The 20,189-nt window shown below is 50.1% G+C and overlaps 3 protein-coding genes and 1 non-coding gene across 5 annotated transcripts in view; 1 reads left to right on the top strand and 3 right to left on the bottom strand.

Moving 5' to 3' along the window:
* The window catches only part of LOC102934530 (zinc finger protein OZF), a 1,287,564-nt gene that overhangs the window by 196,046 nt on the left and 1,071,329 nt on the right, over positions 1 to 20,189 (top strand).
* The window catches only part of LOC102930400 (zinc finger protein 501), a 1,110,025-nt gene that overhangs the window by 168,163 nt on the left and 921,673 nt on the right, over positions 1 to 20,189 (bottom strand). The gene's annotated exons all lie outside the window — the stretch shown is intronic.
* Positions 1 to 20,189, bottom strand: part of LOC102937091 (zinc finger protein 135) — a 426,373-nt gene that overhangs the window by 102,278 nt on the left and 303,906 nt on the right. The window lies entirely within an intron of this gene.
* TRNAG-UCC lies at positions 373 to 444 on the bottom strand. The gene has a single exon. It is a non-coding gene; the product is annotated as a tRNA-Gly (tRNA).

The following is a 20,189-nucleotide window of genomic DNA, read 5'->3' as shown; positions in this document are numbered from 1 at the left end:
CTGGTCCTGGTGGCTTATTGCTGTTTAATTTATCGATTTGTTCCAAAATCTCTAATGATACCTCAGTCTGGGACAGTTCCTCAGATCTGTCACCCAAAATGAATGGCTCAGGGTTGGGACTCTCCCTCACATCCTCAGCCGTGAAGACCAATGCAAAGAATTCACTTAGTTTCTCCGCAATGGCCTTATCGTCCTTGAGTGCTCCTTTAGCTTCTCGATCGGCCAGTGGCCCCACTGGTTGTCCCTTACGTAGGAGTAACTGCTACCGGTAGCAAATTCCTACAAGGAGCAGTTTCTCATAAAATAATGTGGTTATAACACAGTGTGACTGAAATGAGACCAATTTCAAACAAGGGGGACAAAATGCAGCACTGCATTGGCTGGGAATCAAACCCAGGTCAACTGCTTGGAAGGCAGCTATGCTCACCACTATACCACCAATGCACTTCAAAAGAGTGGGTCACAAAGGTGTCAACTGTGCAAGCAAAGCAGTGGCACAGCCACAGAGCGAATGAGGAGGGTGGGGTTGAGTGGGGGGCAGCATCTCAGGTCTGGGCAGAGACAGGGTCCCCCACTGACTGAACAAGGGGGAGAGGGGAGCTATATCCCAGCAGGAGCTGGACCCAGCTCCACTCCTCCCCTAAGACACGGGAAATGAAGATCAATTCATCTGACTCAAGAAGGAAGGCGGCTGCTCCTTTTAAGAGCAAATCGTTGTGTTCCTTCCTGCTCGGCACAGAGGGGTTTGATCATGCAGCTGCCAATCTTGGGGAGAATGAACAGTAGTGGCCACTGAACCGAAGGAGGGAGATGATTGACAAGGACGGACGCCTCATTCTGTGGGTGTTTGGTGCATGCAGGCAGCCCCTGTTCCTGCATCTTTCCTGGCGAAATAAAGTTTCCCTGCCAACTCCCAAAACTTGTTACACAAAGGTGGGGAAAGGAGATGGCCACACGATGGCGCCAGGACACAAGGAATGAAACACAACACTTGTCTTCTGTACCCAGTCACTCTTGAAAAGTGATTGATCTCCACCCATTTGTATATGAAGCGATGTTCAGTTTCGCCCTGGGCAAACTACAAGGCTGAAGCAATTTCATGGATTGTGACACTGGGATTGAAGGATTATTTAGTGTTATAAGAAATTGTAAAAAAAACAAAACAAAACAAAAAACAGTTCATCTACACTTGAGCTGCCTGTTATGAAAGGCCGGTTTCCCCAATTCAGTTCCAGATGCTCTTTGAGGATTGCCCCGGGGTTCCCTGCATGCCACAGCAGGAGTAAAAGCAGAAACCCCTGCTCTGCCCTTAGCTCCATGCTGATTTTTCACAGTGGGTGGAATTGGCTTTTTTGTGGCCTGTGCTATGATCACCAGAACTACCAAATCAGCTGCAGCCTGGCACGGGGCATTGCATTCAATATGCCAGACCATTCGCATTCGCTCTGGGTTAGGACATTGGAATTCTGATGTCAGGCCATGTTGATTCTGAACTTTCACCAATTTTATTATTGATGCCTTGAAAAGGAAACTTTCCTGAGGTGTCTCCTGCCCCGAGGACTCTGGAGAAGGAGCAGAAATGGCAGTCTTGGGAAGACACTTTTCCCCCTTTTGCTGAAAGTTCTCCCCACACACGCACACTCTTCCCTGACCTACACTGCGGTTATGTCAAGTGTTATGGGGAGAGGCCTAGTGGCCGGAGTCTATATAATTGCCCTGATCCACAGAGCAATAGGGCCCCATGGACCAAGTCCATGGGGACACCCTTCTCTGCAGGGCAGCGAGGCCAAGCAGCCAGAGTTGATAAGGCTACTCTGATTTGATGGGCAGCAAGGCCTAGTGGCCTGAAGGGGGAGGGCCACCACCCCAGGGTGGGGTGGCCAGCGTAGGGGGTCCCAGCCCAGGGCCCTGGTGGCCCCGAGTGAGTTCACCACCGAGTCAGCGGGCATCCAAGTGCAACACACCGACTATGCTTGGGACTATGGGTAGTCCCTCCCTTGGGCTACTTCCTACCCTGACTCCTGCTGTCTCTGTCGGCTGGGTGACTTTGGGGTTCCCAGGTTCCACTGCCTGGACTGGTGCCGGCGGCTCCGAAGTCCCTGAGGTGTTCGCAGGTATCCAGGCATCTGCCGGGGTCTCAGCACCGCTGGCTTTCGTGGGGCTCCTGCTGCTCCGAGGCAGGCACCAGCAGCAGACATCCTTCCTCACTGGTGGTCAGGCCAGACTGAGCTGGGCTGCTCCCTTTTCTACTTGTACTGCACTTGGTGCATGCCCAGTAGGGACGGGGGTGTGGCTTCCTCAGTACCGTGCAGAGCGAAGATAAAGGAGCAGAGGAAGGCGTACCAGAAGGCAAGGGAGGCAAACTGTCACTCCGGTGCTGCACCGTAGACCTGCTGGTTGTATAAGGAGCTGGACGCTATCCTTGGCTGCAACCCCACCTCCACCACCAACAGTCCCATGGATACTTTGGCAAGGCTGGACAAAGTCATGGATGAGGAGGTGGAGTTAGCAGATGGTGTGTAGCCCACAGCTAGGTCGCCATGTTGGGTGGCGAGTCAGGAACTCTGCTCCATTCTGGAGGTGTCTAGCCAGTCCCAGGAGTCCCACTCCAGTGAGCAAGAAGCAGGAGAGGAGACCCCTGGTAGGTGATTTTTTTGAGTTGATGCTGCACGGTTATGACGGCCAACTTTCCTTTGCTTTGTGTAGCGTGGAAGTGGGTGAGGGGATAGAAATGTACAAGACTGTGTTTCTGTGTGCTTGCTGTGCTACAAGAGATGTATTTTACTGTAATGATTTGATGCTGTGTGTGAACTAACAATCATGCTTCTGTGTAATTCTTGTGCTTCTGCAGGTGTGACAGAGGATGTGGAAAAAGCTAATGTACTCAATGTTTTTTTTGCACTGCTGTCTTCACAAACAAGGTCAGCTCCCAGATGGCTGCACGGGGCAGCACAGCATGGGGAGGTGACCAGCCCTCTGTGGAGAAGGAAGTGGTTCGGGATCAGCGTGTCGGAGCTTTACCGCGTTGTTTGCGAACCCGCTTTATGTCGGGGTAGAGGTGTATGTCATATGCTTATGAATCAGGGTTGATTGATACATGTATTATCGATAAACGTGGCACTTTGCCTTATTCCCCCCTGTGTAATACAACAGCTGTGGAGGTGGATGGGGGAGAAAGCCAAGGCGAGGTGACAACAGTGGCCAGGGGTCCCCCTCCCTAAGTCTCTCCCCCTTCCCCCCCTCACAAGCGAAGTCCCCGGAGTGGAAGCCTCACACATGGCCGAGTCAGGGTCCGCCACTGGGGACAGGTGGTGGGAACAGCCACCGGAAGGGAAGGTAGGAAAGAGGCAAAAGGAAGCAAACCACTCCTCCCCACTAGGCTGGGAGGGGTGGGAGGGGAGGGTGCAATCAGACCGGGGCGGGGGGGGTTGCCAAGAGAGGCAAGGAGGGTGAGGGGCACATCTAGTGTCACCACCTTTGAAATGCCAAAATACCAGCAAACCCCCTCCCCTCCCGCCCCACCAGGCAAGCCTGCCGCAACCCCAAGCCCCAGGCAACTCCACCACCCTCCCCTGCAAGAGCCACTTACAGTGTCTAGAGAGAGAACACATCTAGCTACAACTGGTAACCTTGCCCGTCTCCTCACTCTCGCATGACCCAAACCCCCTCACGCCCGCGCCGGGGTGCTTGCATGTGGGTGGGCAGCGTGGGCACCATGTATCATAGGCCGGGGGCGGCTGTGCCTCCCCAAACATCCTGGTGTAGCCGCACCCACGCTCCACCCCCAGGCCCCTTCCTGCAGTTGCAGGTCCTCTTCGTCCTTCCCGCCCGGCTCTTCCCGATCGCAGGCTGGCTGGGGCGTGGGTGGGCTGTCGGGACTCGGGGCGGCTGGCGCTGGCCTGCCCAGAGCTCCGAGGCTGGGGGTGCTTTGGGTGACACAGAAGTGGGGTGCTCTGGGCTGGGCTCATGGGGGAGCAGAAGGGGAGGGCGAGGGGTGGGACCTCGGGCAGAAGGGGAGGGGCCGGGGGCTAGCCTTCCTCTCCCCAAAGGCCCGGTTCACTGGCCACCCATGGTGGGCAGCTCCCTGTGTTTCCCACTGTTTTGATCTGTCCCTTAAACTGCGGGAAACAGGACACAAACTTTCACCATTCGCTCCCCCCCGGCCCACCGTGGGAATAACGCAGAACTTTAGACCCACGTAAAAACTGAAAAAGAAACTGGCCGATTAAATTATTTTTCTGGCAACTGGCAAATCCATAGAACAACCGACCGGGCTGGTCAAATGCCATCCTGGTGGTAACCCTAGGCACACAACAGCCAGGGTGCGTGTGCGTGTGTGTGTGGGTAGGGGGGGAGCCCAGGCCTGGCCCCTGGGGGGTTTGTGACACGCGGGGCTCGGGCTCTGCCCGGGGGCACCCCAGCTGGATCGCTCCCCCCCGCCCCCGGCAGGATCGGGACCAGCTGCCGCCCGGGGCAGTCGGTGCAGGGCGGCGGGACCCGCAGGCAGCCGGGGTGGGGATGGGCCGGCCGGGGCCAGCCCCTGCCCAGCGAGCGCTGCGTGGGGGTGGAGGACACACAGGCCGGGCTGGGGCTGGGCAGGGGGGCGGGATGCAGGGAGAACAAAGGGGCCAGGCACACTCCGCAGCAACTCCTGGGCCGTGTGAACGCAAGGGGGCTGGGATCTGCCCGGGAGCCGGAGCAGCTGCGGCTCCCCCCATCCCATGAGGTCTGTGCTGAGGGGGAGACCTTCATTAAGCCCTCCCCCCCCGGGCCGGAGACTGCAGGTGAGTCCGTGGGACCCCGGGGGAGAAATGCTGGCGACGGGCAGGAAAGCGACTCTCTTTACCGGGGGCTCAGATCTGCAGCCCCCGGGAATCTGCTCCCCGCTTGCTAAAAGCGAGATCTGGAGCTAGTTTAATGTCAGGGAAGCCGCTGCGCAAAGCCCCTGCCAGGGTCTGCTCCCGGGGGCGTCGGGGGGGATCGAGAGCGGGCCCCAGCCGGGTGTCCCCTGGGTGCGTCTGGGGTGGAGGGGTCAGGAAGGGAGGGACGAAAAATGAGCCAGAGATGGAGGGAGGGGAAGACAGTTCAGCGCCCCCCTCGCCCCCCCATCACACACTGTCTCTGTGCAGGCAGGAGATTCCGGGGGGGGGGGGGGTGATGAAATCCTTCCTGGTTTGCCATTTCCCTGTCAAATCCCGATCAAATTCTCCCCAGCTCTTCCCTTTACTGTGTAACTCTCACATAGAGATGTAAAATCCCCCTAGATTCCCCCTTTCTCTCAAGTTACTGGCCCTTTCCCCCATTTGCCCCCTCACAAATTACCCCGTTTCCCCTCTGGTTCTCAATTAAAAATCGCTCCAGCTTTGGGATATTTTCCCACCCACTTTATCTGTGGGAAATTGTGCTTTTTCAGGTGGAAATTGGTATCCTGAGTCCACCCCTAACTGGGCAGGGGGTTAGTGGGTGCAGCTTGGGGGAGCCCTGAGACATGGCTGCCTCTGGGGTAGGAGTTGGGGCTGCGTGGGTCCCAGGATAGTCCAGAGACAAGGCCGGTGAGGTCATGTCTTTTATTGGACCAACTGGTCTCTCTCACTAACAGAGTTGCTCCAATAAAAGCTATGACCTCACCCACCTCGTGTCTACAGTGGGGTGGCTGCCTCTGCATGGAAATGGGGTGCTCATTCCCTGCCACCGACAGGACCTGGAAGGGACACAAGCAGGGCTTAATTTGTAATGACAGGAGTGCCGGGGCAGGTGGGGGCTCAAGCAATTATTTTACTTTCATAACTGACGCAGCAAGCCCAGGGGTGCCCGGGCCCTGAACTGCTGGGGCTCAGCCCTGGAAAGTCCTGGCACAAATTAAGCACTGGATACAGGAGGGAATGAGAGAAGCAAGTGTCCCCAGGGTGGTAACCAGTCTCAAATCCCCCATCTGCCCAGTGCAGCTGCTCAGACACCAGCTGCCTGTCACCGTGTCCTCTCCCATTGCCCTGTTAAAGCAGCTTTGCAAAGGGCTCCCTGCTGTCATGTGGATGGTGCTGGTGGGGGGGAACGTTTACTTTCTGGTCGTTTATTGAACATTCATATACAATCCTTTCCAACTTTCCCACATTTCCCTCTCATTGTTTCATATGGATATAAAATCCCCTCAGATCTCGCTTTCCATCTCCCCCTCTTATCACCAAATATTTAGTTTCAGACCCATTTTCTCATATTTTGTTCAAAGACTGATATAAAATACTCTAAAATGTTGCCCCATTTTCTTCCTAATTATCTATTACTGTTCTAATATGCCTTGGGATTTTCCCTGTCTCTCTAGTTATAAAATATTAACATAAAAACTCCTCCAATTTTGTCCTTTTTTCAAATTCTTGAATATTGATATAAAATTCTTGCAAGTGTTGCTCCTTTTCTATTTATAAAATATTGAGAAGAAATTAACTCAAATGTTACCTTTACTTATTATTGACTATTGATATCAAATCCCTCACACTTTCCTCTCTAATTTGTGAAAATTGACCCAAAAATTCCTCAGATTTCCATAGTGGAGATTACAGGGGGTTAAATTCTCAAATGAGCAACTTTCCCCTGTCATTGGTGTCTGAGAATTGCCACAGTACTGAAGAAGTGGGGTTTTTTACCCACGAAAGCTTATGCCCAAATAAATCTGTTAGTCTTTAAGGTGCCACCGGACTCCTTCTTATTTTCACAATACTGTATTGAGCCCTCACATTCCCATCACTGATTTCACAGTGGGGCCATGGTGACTGTTATTTGTCAGTGACAGGCATGGAAATTGGTATGGATTTTGGCCCCCCTGCCCCCGTGCACTCCATTCTCCTCTTAAAGAACCATCCCCCCAGAACTCCCTCTGCCTGTGTGAATACCCTGGCAGGGGGTGCTGATAACTTTCTATCCATTTGTCCAATACAGAAACAAACCCACCAGAGATCTTGCTTCTCCTCCCCCTTTCAAAACTATAGGAACTCCAGGTTTTGGAAGGAAAACTGTGTCCCTGACCCCTTGATGGGGAGTGAGGGAGCAGGTAGGAAGTGGGTTACCTACCCCCCCCCCACGCCCACAAAGTTCTGTTGAAAAGGATTCTGACCTCATCCCTCCTGAGCCATGTTTCTGCAGGAGCTGGTCCAGCCATTGCAGAGGGAATGACCCTGGAATGGAACTTTCCCAGACAGAGGGGGAAGGAGCAGGGACAGGGGAAAGGAGATAGAAGGGGAAAGAGGAGAGAGAGACTGAAAGGGGCAGTGGGAGAAATAAGTGGGGAGAGAAATTCCCAGATCTCTAACCTGCCCAGACACACTTATTGCCGCATCCCTGGGCAGATTTACTTTCCTGTGGACAAGGTGAGGAGCAGAGACAGGAAAAGCCAATTTCTGGGGGTGCTGCCTTGGGGACAGTGTTGGGGGAATCCCACTAAGCGATTCCTTGGGTTCTGCTCTTTTCTAGCATTTGGTCCAGACTCAGAGCCTGTGTTACTGGGAGGGTTTAAAAATGTCTCGGTGGGTTTAGTCCTAGAGGAAGGGGCCAGGTCTGCACTGTAATAAAGTGGCCGAGTGTTTTCCCAAAATAAAATCATAGAAACGTAGGGCTGGAACAAACCTTAACCAGTCATCAGGTCCTGCCCCCAACACTAAGGCAGAATCAAGGAAACTGATAGATATGTCCAACCTGTTCTCAAAAACCTCCAATGGTGAGGATTTCACAGCCTCCATTAGTAACCTATTCTAGTGCTTAACTAGCCTTTTTTGCAACCGAGTCATGTGTTTGACTTAGATTTAATTTGTGATCCACTCTAACCCCCAGAACCTTTTCAGCAGTACTGCTGCCTAGCGAGTTGTTCCCCATTTTGTAATTATGCGTTTGATTTTTCCTTCTGAAGTGTAGCACTTGTCTTTATTGAATTTCATCTTGTTGATTTTAGACCAATTCCCTAATTCGTCAACATCGTTTTGAATTCTAATCCTGTCCCCCAAAGAACTTGCAACCCCTCCCAGCTTGGTGTTTTCCTCAATTTTTATAAGCATCCAATCCACTGTCCAAGTCATTTATGAAAATACTGACTAGCACCAGACCCAGGACCTCCGTAGAGCCCCACTGGATAGGACCTCCCAGTTTGACAGTGAACCATCGGCAATTACTCTGAGTATGATCATGAAACAAATGGTGCACCCATTTTATTGTAATTTCATCTAGACCCCATTTCCCCTAGTTGGTTTATGAGACTCATGTGGCATTGGGTAAAAAGCCTTTGCTAAAATCAAGAATAATCATATCTACAGCATCCCTCTTAACCATGTGGCCAATAACCCAGCCAAAGAAGGTAATTAGGTTGTTCTGGAATGATTTGTTCTTGACAAATGCATGCTGTTTATATGTTGTCACCCTGCTATCCTCACAAATTGATTGTTTCAATAATTTGTTCCAGTATGATTCCAGGAATTGAAGTGAGGCTTGACTGGTCTTTATTTCTCCATGTCCCTTTTTGAAGATAGATACTATATTTGCCCTACTCCAGTCCTTTGGGATCTCACCTGCCCTCCCTAAGTTCTTGAAGATAATTGCTAATGGTTCTGAGATTGCTTCAGCTAGTTCCTTAAATACCCTAGGTTGAATTTCATCAGGCACTGCTGACTTGAATACATCTAACTTCTCTAAATATTCTTTAACCAGTTCTTTCCCTATTGTGGTTTTTGTTCCTTCCCTCTCAAAGTTAATAATAATTACTTTAAGTATCTGGTCATAATTAACCTTTTTGGTGAAGACTGAAGCAAAACAGCTATTAAACTTCTTAGTCTTCTTCATGCCATCTGTTATTAGGTCTCCTTCCCTGGTAAGCAGAGGACCTACACTTTCCTTTGCTTTCCTCTTGCTCCAAATGTAGTCATAAAACCCACATCTTATTGTCTTTTATGTCCTCATACTAGGGGTATGTCTTCACAAACCGCTACAGGGTTAGCGAAGACAGTACCTGCACCGACGGACGGGGTTCTCCCGTTGGCATGGGTGCCCCACGTCTCTGCAGCAGCTAGGTTGACGGGAGAATTCTGTCAACCTAGCACGTCCACACCGGGGGGTTGGTCAGCTTAACTGCGTCACACAGGGGTGTGGATTTTTCACATCCCTGAGTGACGGAATTATACCTACCTAATTTCCTCGTGTAGGCCAGGCCTAGGTGTAACTCCTTTTGTATTTGAATCTTTCTCATTTTTGTCCCTACCTGCTTCTTCTATTCTTTTGTACTCATCCTCAGAAGTTTGTCCACATTTCCACTGTTTGTTTGTAGGAGTCCCTTTCATATTCAGATCACCAAAGAGCATCCAATGGAGCCACATTGGCCTCTCACTCTTCTGTCTATCTTTCCTTCACAGAAGGATAGTTTGCTGTTGCTCCTTTAATATTGTCTCACTGAGAAATTGCCAGATCTCCCAAACTTCCCCCCCCCACTTAGATTTTATTCACATGGGACCTTACCATCCAATTCTCTGAGTTTCTTGAACTTTGCTGTTCTGAAATCAATTGTCCTTATTCTGCTGCTGTCACTCCTTCCTTTCCTTACAGTTATTAAATCTGTCATTTTGTGATCATTTTCACCCAAATTGCCTTCCACCTTCAGATTCATAACCAGTTCCTCCAGCTTTGTCAGAATCAAGTCTAAAACCCCTGACCCCCGGTTACTACTTCTGTCTTCCAAAACAAAAATCATTCCCAATATATTCCATGAATTTACTGGACATTTTGTGTTTGGCCAGATTACTTTTCCAACAGACTTCTGGGTAATTAATCTACCCCCCCACACACATTAATACTTGTGTTTTAGCTATTTCCATTGTTTGCATGGCAGAGTCTAGAACGTCTGTCTTCAGGGAAAGAACCTGGGGGGAATTGGGCTATGAAACGAACTAAAGCCAGTTCTGAAATCTCCCCAGTCGCCCAGGCAGGCTGCAACATAACATCCATGTTTTCCTTCAGTTCGTCCCCTCCTCCCATGGGACAGGGAAGGGAAATGGCTGCCATGGAGCCAGTTCAGGGAGGGATTCCTGGGGGGTGGCTGATGCGTTGCTTTTGGAGAGAGAGGGGCAGTAAACAGCTAGGAGGTGGGAGGGAGGGCGGGAGACAGGGTGTGACAAAGCTGCTGGGACTTGTTTAACCTGGGGGTTTAGATTCTAGGAATAGACCCACAGGGACTGAGGCAGGAAATTCCCCTATTTTTGGAACAGGAAACAAACCTCCTGGACAGGGCTAGGAAAATGTACCAGATTCCCAGTGCTGGATCCTAAACCTTCTAGCCAGAGGTTGCTATGAAATATGAAGGGCACCCACCAGTCTTGGGGAGATGCCACCCACCCCCCCACATGCCCAGCTGCTGTTATTGGGGGAGGTGTTGGGATTCTTACTGGGGGCTGTCCCTTGACATGGCTGGGGGCTACGTCTGCTGTATCAGCCCCCTGTCTAGTAGGTGAGTGATGAATGTGCAGACCCTGCCCCCTCTCTCTGCTGCAAGGGGCAAGGGGTTCTCTTTCTTCCCCCACCCCAATGCCTCTGACTGCTCTGAGCGGGGTGAGGATGGGACTCTGCTGACTGTGTGCATGCCAGCGCTTCCATTTGATTGGCTCCTTTCCCCCATGATTTGTGGAGCTGAGAATGGGGCAGCAGGTCCTGAGTATGGGGCTCTTGCTCTTTCAGGGGCCGGTGACCTTCGAGGCGGTGGCTGTGTATTTCACCAGGGAAGAGGGGTCTCTGCTGGACCCCACTCAGAGAGCCCTCTACAGAGACGTCATGCAGGAGACCTGTGAGAAAGTGACCTTGCTGGGTAAGGGTTCCCGTCCCCGCGGTTCTTAGAAGGGGAAATGCAGAGTTAAGGTTCACATCACCCCCACAATGCAACCTCAACTCTGCCCTGTTTCAGCATCACCCCGACACGCCAGGGACACACACCTTAGCACTCGCCCCTCCTGGAGAACACTTTGGGAACAGGGCACAGGAGCAACACAGCACAAAGTCGAAGGTCTTCTCTTGGCTAAGGCAAAACTTGGGTCCAGGTCTGGCATAAAGAACAGACACTGCCTGCCCCTGGCCAGTCCTCCAACACCGAGTCCACTGCACCCAAACCAGCTCAGATGTACAAACTGTTACCCCAGCTTTACCCTCTCCCTGAGATTCCTTCTGAGTCGTCGCCTTCACTTGCCCCTCACTGAGCCCTGCAAACAACTGCCCAGTGCACCCCCGGAGAGCCGACAGTCCCCGTGGCTAGAACGCGCCCTGGTGCCCTGTCACTGACGCGGCCTGCCACGCTGAGCGCTGAAATGGGGCAGACTCCGTCCCTCGGGGTTCACCTCTCTGCATATCACAGTCACGGCTCTGCCAAGCGGCTCCAACTACTCCCTCCACCGCCCGAGTACAGCTACACCCGGCCCAGTGCTCACAGCCGGAGGGCATGCGGAGAAATGCTGGGATTCCCGTCTCTGGAACACGACACAAACAAGGGCATGTTCTTAGTCCTTCCTTGTAGATATTCTAGATTCACAGATTTTTAAGGCCAGGATGGGGTGTTAGATCATCTAATCGGATCTCCTGTATAACACAGGCCACAGAATTTCTCCCAGTGACTGCTATGCTGAGCTGGATACCTTGTGTTGGAGAAAATCATCTTCCAGAAAGGCATCCGCTCTTGACTTGAAGACTCCAATAGAGGGAAAATCTGCCACTTTCATTGGTAATTTGTTAAAGTTGACACCGTCCTTACAGACCTATTTCCGCTGGCTATTGCCAGCTCCAGGATTAGGGGGTCGGGGCAGAGGTGGCATGTACTTTAGCTCTTTTCCTGGTTTTCAGTGGTTTTAAGTTTAGCCACTATCCACATAACTGAATATGAGGGCATGAGGCAGCACTGGGCAACCTTAATGCTGCATCATTGTACCTTATGAGCATTTAATTTCTGTGATTTTAATGGACTTTTTTTTGCTACTATGACTGTCTCTACACTAAGGCTTTTGATGGCATAGCTGTGTCAGTTAGAGATGTGATTTCACACCACTAACCGACAGAGCTATGCTGGCAAAACTTCTATGTAGAGAGCAAACCAAAGTCTACATGTGGATGTTAGAGCACTTCAAAATACTGCTCTTAACCCAGCAGTTTTGGTATCAGGGCAAAACTTCCAAGAGGAACTCCTGCAGAGTGCAAGACAAATCCACAGCGCACACTGTGTGAAAGTAAACACAGGTAGGGCTCAGGTCCAATGGCCACAGCATGTCCTCTTGTGCCGACCAATTACTGTGAGAGCAGACTGCTGGAAACCCTCTGGCTGTTAACGGGGCCTTAGAGTGAAATGCATGTGTGCGGCAAGACTCACCCATCAGTTTGGCAAACTCTACAGTTATTAACTTTTCAATACTGCTTCCCCATAGAGGCCTTGAGTGCCATGGAACAGCTGAGATAAATGACAAGGGATGGAGATTAGTCAGGAGACCATTAGAACTATAATATGAGCCCCAGGCAGATGCAAGAAAAGAAGAACATAAGAACGGCCATACTGGGTCAGACCAAAGGTCCATCTAGCCCAGTATCCTGTCTTCCGACAGTGGCCTGTGCCAGGTTCCCCAGAAGGAATGAACAGAACAGAGAACCATCAAGTTCTAAGAGGAAAATTATTTTTGTAAACAGCTGCTTTGAGGGGGGGCTGTACCTGAGGAACCTCTTGATCAAATTAATGCTACTTTTGGACCAATAACCTTGCCCTCCACCTCCATGGTGAGCAGTATATTTCAAGACTATGTCAATAAGCATGTGAATTTTAGCGATAGTAGAATAGTCGACCTTATAAGAGAAAGTAATACTGAACCAGTACTCTATCGGAGCTGGCAACCTGCTATAATAACTTCCCAGAGGTGGGGAGGGTGTGACAATCAGATGAACCCACCTGATGACGGGAGACAGTCTGATGTTCCTATTCAGGAGTCCCTGGAAGAAGGGAGAGCAGGGAGCAGTGGGAGGGGGGGAAGAGGATGGGAAGCTGGTGCTTGTGGGGTGCTGCAAAGCAGGGAGGGCTGAGAGCAGTGGGAGGGTCTGGAGGGAGGGAGTCAGGGACAGGTGCATCTGGGAACTGGCAATGGGGAAAAGGGGACGGAGGGCCCAGCAGTGGTGCTGTTGGTGGGGGAGGATTGCATAGAAGATCTGAGTTACCCGGGAGTGGGGAACACGGGATCGTGAGGAGGGGGAGAAGGAAGGGGTTGCTCTAGGGGTCAGGGAGGGTCTGGTGGAAGTGGGATGGGAAGGTTTCAGGGAGGCAGAGATTTGGGGCACTCTCTGGGCTAAGAGTGTCTGCTCTTTGTTCAGATTCAGCTTTTCCCAGCAGCTCTTCCATAGCTGCATTCAGAGACTCAGCCTGTGGGGGAAGACCTCTCCTCTGCTAGTTGGGTCACTGGCATTCTCGCAAAGAGCCACCACCTGTAAACTTCCTGGTCTCAACTTCTCTGCTGTCACAGACATGGGGGCTGCCTCTTGATTTAAAGAGAGGCAGTTACTTTCCAAAAAGCCTATCAGGACCAATGTCTTGAAAAACTGGGACCTACTATCCTCTCCCAAGTGACCAGTGAGGAGACATTCCTGTACTCCCACTATTTCTTTCCCAGTTTCCCATTCTGGGCCCCATTCTAAGACACATCTCTGTGCTCTCTGGAGTGGGGATTCCTCCTTGTTCAGCTGCAACCTGCTGGCAGCTAAAAACCTGGATAGTTTTCTCACTGACAGGCACTACACACACACCCCTTCCCTTCCTGAGAAGAGTCTGCCTTTAGCTGCAGTGCAGGAGCTGGTCTCAACCACTCCCAAAGCTTCCCCCTGCTTCATAGGAATTAAAGAGATTCTCTCCCATTCCTTCAGCAGTTCCTGGGACTTTACCCTTTTCCTCAGGGGTCCCAGTATAATATTCCTTAGAATATCAGGGTTGGAAGGGACCTCAGGAGGTCATCTAGTCCAACCCCCTGCTCAAAGCAGGACCGATCCCCAACTAAATCATCCCAGCCCGGGCTTTGTCAAGCCTGACCTTAAAAACTTCTAAGGAAGGAGATTCCACCACCTCCCTAGGTAATGCATTCCAGTGTTTCACCACCCTCCTAGTGAAAAAGTTTTTCCTAATATCCAACCTAAACCTCCCCCACTGCAACTTGAGACCATTACTCCTTGTTCTGTCATCAGCTACCACCAAAAACAGTCTAGATCCATCCTCTTTGGAACCCCCTTTCAGGTAGTTGAAAGCAGCTATCAAATCCCCCCTCATTCTTCTCTTCTGCAGACTAAACAATCCCAGTTCCCTCAGCCTCTCCTCGTAAATCATGTGTTCCAGTCCCCTCATCATTTTTGTTGCCTTCTGCTGGACATTTTCCAATGTTTCCACATCCTTCTTGTAGTGTGGGGCCCAAAACTGGACAGTACTCCAGATGAGGCCTCACCAACCTGAGCTACATGGAAAAAAAATCATTCCCAATTAACATGTCCACCAGGAGGTGCTCCATTACCCCCACAGTCAAAACACTTTCCAAATCTCCCCACACCACATGAATTCTAGCTAGTGGCACAGGGTATCTGGGTTCTGCCCACATCTACCATTTTTGCCATTTGACCAGGTAATATGCTGCCATGTGGGGCCAGTCTGCATAACGAGAGAAATTGGAGCCCCAATATCCCTCCATCCTAAGTGTTCCCTGCCGTGACCCCTGACAACCCTACTGTCCTCCATATCTGGTTCTGCAGAGGCTAATCTCACAAAACCAGTATAAGTGACTGAGGAGGTTCAGTGCTCAGGGCAGGAGCCTTCACACGGGTTGTTGGCTGCCGGCTTCCTCCCAGCACAGGGCATGTATTCCTCAAATGATCAGTGAAATGACAGTGATAGCACCTTTGGGATTCTTCTGTTTTCACAGGAGATTTGGGATGGGGATTAGAAGAATGGTTTTGGGGAGGCGAGTGTCCTTTCTTTCCAGGGGTAAGATAGGAACCCTGCTTCTCACCAGGTTTAAACCCCTCTTTTTGTGATTTGCTCTCAACCGATGGCTGAGTTTGCTCAAAGTCATCATCCAGAGACGCCATCTCATCCACAGCTTTCACATTTCTGGCTGTTTCATGTTATCTTTACATATGCTTCGGAAATGCTCCTGAGCAACAAGGTCAAATATTTCTTCAAAGCTTGCAACCCCTTTCCCCTCACCCACTTTTCCATCAAGTCTTTCGTCTTGTTCACATATTCCCCATAACTCATACCAGCACCCCTCTTAAGGTTTCTAAATTTCACTCTATAAGTTTCAGGGGTAATCTGAAATCATTTCAAAACTATTTATTTGAATTCATGATAATCTAAAACATCCTGAATTAGCATTTCATGGAATCTACTCAGAGCTTTACCAGTTAATTTTGCAACCAAAGTGGGGATTCTCTTATCAGGAATCTGATGATTCACACACAGCCTCTCAAAAGGACTAAAATATTCAGTAATATCTTCTATCTTTGTATCTAGGTCATAATTGTTCCCATTTGTGGATTTTTGGAAAGGTGGGAATCAGTGGTGTGGGAGGGTTCTGGTTCTGCTTTTCCAGCAAGTCCAGTTGGTGTCTTCACCCTCTTTCTTGTCCCTCAGCTGCTTTTGCTTGCAGTTCTACGGCCCTCTCATGTGCTAACTTCTGGGCTTCATCTTTTTTGGCTGCCTCCTTCTCTTTCTCCTTTATCTCCAGTTCTTTCATTCTCAACTGATGCTCGTAGTCTCTCTCTTTTTCTGCTATCCGTAATCTGTACAGCTCTAATTTTGCAATTGCTTCACTGCTTTCACTCATCTTGAAGCTTTTTCTGCTCCTATTTCCTTTCCCAAAATAAACAGAAAACAACTGGTAACCTTCTCCTTAATTGTTTTCAGCCACCACACTTAAAGTCCCACTTAAAATCTCTATGTCAGTGCATGAAGTGCAAATCTAAATCAGAACAAGCTGTGCATGTCACCCTACTCACTTGGATCACCAGGATGCAACCTGGAACTGGGGTACCACTGTGTCCCCTTAACTCTCTAGCCTGGGCTGTCTCTCACAATGCTTTGCTAGTGACAAGCAGCAAACCCCTCCAGGCGCTATCACCTAGCCCAACAGCATGTGGCGCCCCACACTCAGCTAAATTGTGTGTATGCTCCTTGAGCCACTCACAAATCACAGAGAGAGAGACACCAGCAAATCTCCCAAGCCTCCAGCCTTGCACCCCAGAATGGTACCATCTTGCCCTGCTCAGAAGGCTGACCAGTGTAGGTTCATTACCTAGTCCACCCCTTCCTCACTGTGTAGAGGACACACACAAGCCTTTGTAAACTGAGCTGAGATTTCCAAAGCACTTCAACAAAAACACACTGTTTTAGGTAAAACATAAAACAGATTTATTAACTACAGAAAGATAGATTAAGTGATTATAAGTGGTAGGGACAAAAGATCAGAGATAGTTACCAAAGAAAATAAAAGAAAGCACACAGTTTAAATCTTAAACCTTATTTAGACTAAGTAATATTTGGATCAAGCAGTTTTTCACCCCACTAGATATTACAGTTCTTAATACACAGGCTTCCCCTGTAAGCCTGGGACCAGTCTCCTTAGTTCAAGTCTCTCTTCTCAGCATTCTTGCTACTTCCAGCATAGATGGGGGAGGAGAAAGTCCAAGGAATGATGCCACTGTCCCTTATTTTATATCCTCAGTCCATGTGCCTGGAAAACACAAGTCCAGACATGTCCTGGTGTGGTTTGCTGAGTCACAGAATTGAGTGTGATGCTTGCACATCCCTTTTACAGCATTGTAAATCCCTTGTTCAGAACTCCCCTGCTGCTTAATTGTCTCTTAACACCCTCCTGCATGTGGATTACCTCCTTTGTTATCACCGGGGAATTACTAGTAGAGACTCTCAAACTTACAACTTATTTAAGTAATAACCATATACAAAATCTCATAACTTCATACACACTAACGATATACATATTTGGACAGAACAAAGGGTTTCAGCAGATCATGACCTTTCATATGGACATAAAATATCATGTTGCCTCTATATAAATCCATGGTACGCTCACATCTTGAATACTGTGTGCAGATGTGGTTGCCCCATCTCAAAAAAAGATATATTGGAATTGGAAAAGGTTCAGAGAAGGGCAACAAAAATGATTAGCGGTATGGAACGGCTGCTGTATGACGAGAGATTAATAAGACTGAGACTTTTCAGCTTGGAAAAGAGACGGTTAAGGGGAGATATGATTGAGGACTATAAAATCATGACTGGTGTAGAGAAAGTAGATAAGGGAGTGTTGTTTACTACTTCTCATAACACAAGAACTAGGTGTCACCAAATAAAATTAATAGGCAGCAGGTTTAAAACAAATAAAAGGGAGTATTTCTTCACACAACGCACAGTCAACCTGTGGAACTCCTTGCCAGAGGATGTTGTGAAGGCCAAGACCATAACAGGGTTCAAAAAAGAACTAGATAAATTCATGGAGGACAGGTCCATCAATGGCTATTAGCCAGGATGGGCAGGAATGGTGTCCCTAGCCTCTGTTTGTCAGAAGCTGGGAATGAGCGACAGGGGATGGATCGTTTGATGATTCCCTGTTCTGTTCATTCCCTCCGGGGCACCTGGCATTGGCCACTGTTGGAAGACAGGATACTGGGTTAGATGGACCTTTGGTCTGACCCAGTGGGACCATTCTTATGTTTGTATGTACATGGCATGCTTTGTATGAAATATATCATAATTACATGACAGGGATGAATATGGGGGTTCCAGGGTGCTGCTTTGAGGTACAGAGTGCCACAGTCCCCTTCTAGTCTTCCTCTACACCTTATCTCTGGGTAATCTCATCCACAATCATAAATTCAACTAACGTGTCTATTCTGGCGACTCACAGACCTACCTCTCTACTCCAGACCTGTCTGCTTCTGTCCAAGCTAAAATCTCAGCCTGTTTCTCTAACCTCTCCTCATGGATGTCTAGCCATTAACTCAAACTCAAGAGCTAAAATGACTGAAGGAGTGCTGTTAATATTTCCTGCAAGCCAGAGACAACCCATGCCTGCTGATAGTGGGGGGAGGGGACAGAGTGAGGGAGGCCAGCTTCAGCATGCTCAGTCCATGTGAGTGCACCTACCCCCCCACCCCATGTATTAAAGACTATTGTAAAGGAGACAGTAATCAATTGTTCTCCGTGTCCACTGGGTTAGGACAAGGAGTAATTGGTTTGATCGGCAGTAAGGGAGGGTTGGGTTGGCTAGTAGGAAAAACTTTCCTACTATAAGGATAGATAAGTGTTCAACTAGGTTACTAAGGCCTTATCTACATTGCAGAGTTTTGTCGGCAAAAGTTTTGTCGACGATCAGAAAGCACTATAACACAAGTGGTATTGCATATTCACACTACGCTCCCTCTGTTGGCAGGGTGCATCCACACATGGGATGATAGCATCGACAGTGAGAGCAGTGCACTGTGGGTAGCTATCCCACAGTTCTGCTCGTCACCTTCTGCTGCTAGGTCTTCTGGGAAGGTGGTGTGTATCACAATGCGTCATGGGTCCGGGCTCAACTTCCCATGATGCAGTGCTTTCCGTCCCAGCATTTCATGTGCTTCCGTCTTTGGTTCGCGGCATTTTTCAACGGCCTTTCTTTGCTGTTCACCCTGCCATCTCTATGTGAAAGGATGATTCCCACACCCCATAAATCCATGACAGCCCTCTCTGACTCCCTCCACTGGCTCCCCATCTGTATAACTGAATAACTTCCCTGTCAAAGCCCGTCAGGGCGTATCCCCACCTTGCATGTCATCTCTCACTTGGTATAGAGATGCTGACTCCCACCTCCAAACAGCACATGTCACCAGACTCCATCACTCACATGTTAAATTTTAAAACCATCCCCTTCATGGTTTTTCCCATGCTGGGCCTTGTGCTTGATGTGGATGTCCCCATGAACATCCACAAAGGCACCTTGTTGTGCGGCCTGTGTATTCCATCACCCTTTGGGGTGGGGAGGAAGGGTGTTTGGGCCCCACGGTTGTATCAATATGGCTGTCTTTAGCCTCAGGGCTGCATGGCTTAATGGCCAGAGTCAATAGGGGTTAGGTGAGCCACCCCGCAAACAGTCTAGGGTGGGAGGCCCTAGCCTGCAGTCCAGGCAGAGCAATAATCAGTCTAGGGAAATCAGCTTTCTGGCAGGGCAGACAGCAAAGAGCCTGCTGTCCTAGCTCTGGTGGATGTCAGCACCTCTGTGGTCCAGGATTCTGGCTGCTCCTGGGCTGGAGCCAGCAAGGTGCATCCTTCCTCCTCAGTGGTCAGCCCTGACTGAGCTGGGCTGCTCCCTTTTATACTGCAGTAGCCTTTGGAGCATGCCCAACGGGGGCGAGGGGGTGTGGCTTCTGCTGCCAAGAGTGCTGCCTTAACCCCTTCCTCTCCAGTGCAGGGCCTGTATACCCTGTCACACACCTCCTCCTCCTCCTTCACACCCCTCTTTAAATTTCTCCTTTGCCATGAGGCCTACAAAAAACATGCCAATAGCTCAGCTGCTGGTGTGCTGAGTGACCGCCGGTGACCAACACCGTGTTACTGTTTCCTTGCACTCCCCTGTCTGTCTGTCTCCGCCTCTCTCTTGTCTTATTCTCACACTGTCAGCGCCTTGGGGCAGGGACTGTCTTTGTGCTCTGTGTCTGTAGCACATCCAGCACATTGGGATCCTGGTCCCTGGCTGGGTCCACTAGGTGATATGGTAATAGAAGAACTAACAGTGGTGGGTGGGTCTGGGGAGCAGGAAGGACAGTGTTCGTGAGCTGAGAAGGGTCCAGGTCAGGGTAGGCTGGGGGGTGGGTTTGGGGCATAGAGCTGACAGCTGGGAAGGCAGGGGGGAGTGGGGATGCCGGGGAATGTTGGAAGCAATGGGAGGGGGTTAGAGCAGGAGCTTGAGGAGCTGGGAGGGCTGGTGGTGGTGGCGGAAGCAAAGGGAGGGTGGGTGCCGGGTAGCGGGTGCTCCAGGCAGCGGGGGTGCTAACAATGGGAGGGAAGGAAGGAGGGGACTTTTTTTGGCAGGAGCTCTGGGGAGTCAGAAGCAAAGAACCCTTGGGACAGTAGGAAGATGGGGTGGAAAGTGATGGGGGTGGCAGGAAATTTGGGCCAG

The sequence above is a fragment of the Chelonia mydas genome, chromosome 28 (genome assembly GCF_015237465.2).
Source record: "Chelonia mydas isolate rCheMyd1 chromosome 28, rCheMyd1.pri.v2, whole genome shotgun sequence".
Classification (NCBI taxonomy): Eukaryota; Metazoa; Chordata; order Testudines; family Cheloniidae; genus Chelonia; species Chelonia mydas.
The sequence above is the reverse complement of the archived record's forward strand: the minus strand, read 5'-3'. Positions and strand labels throughout refer to the sequence as shown.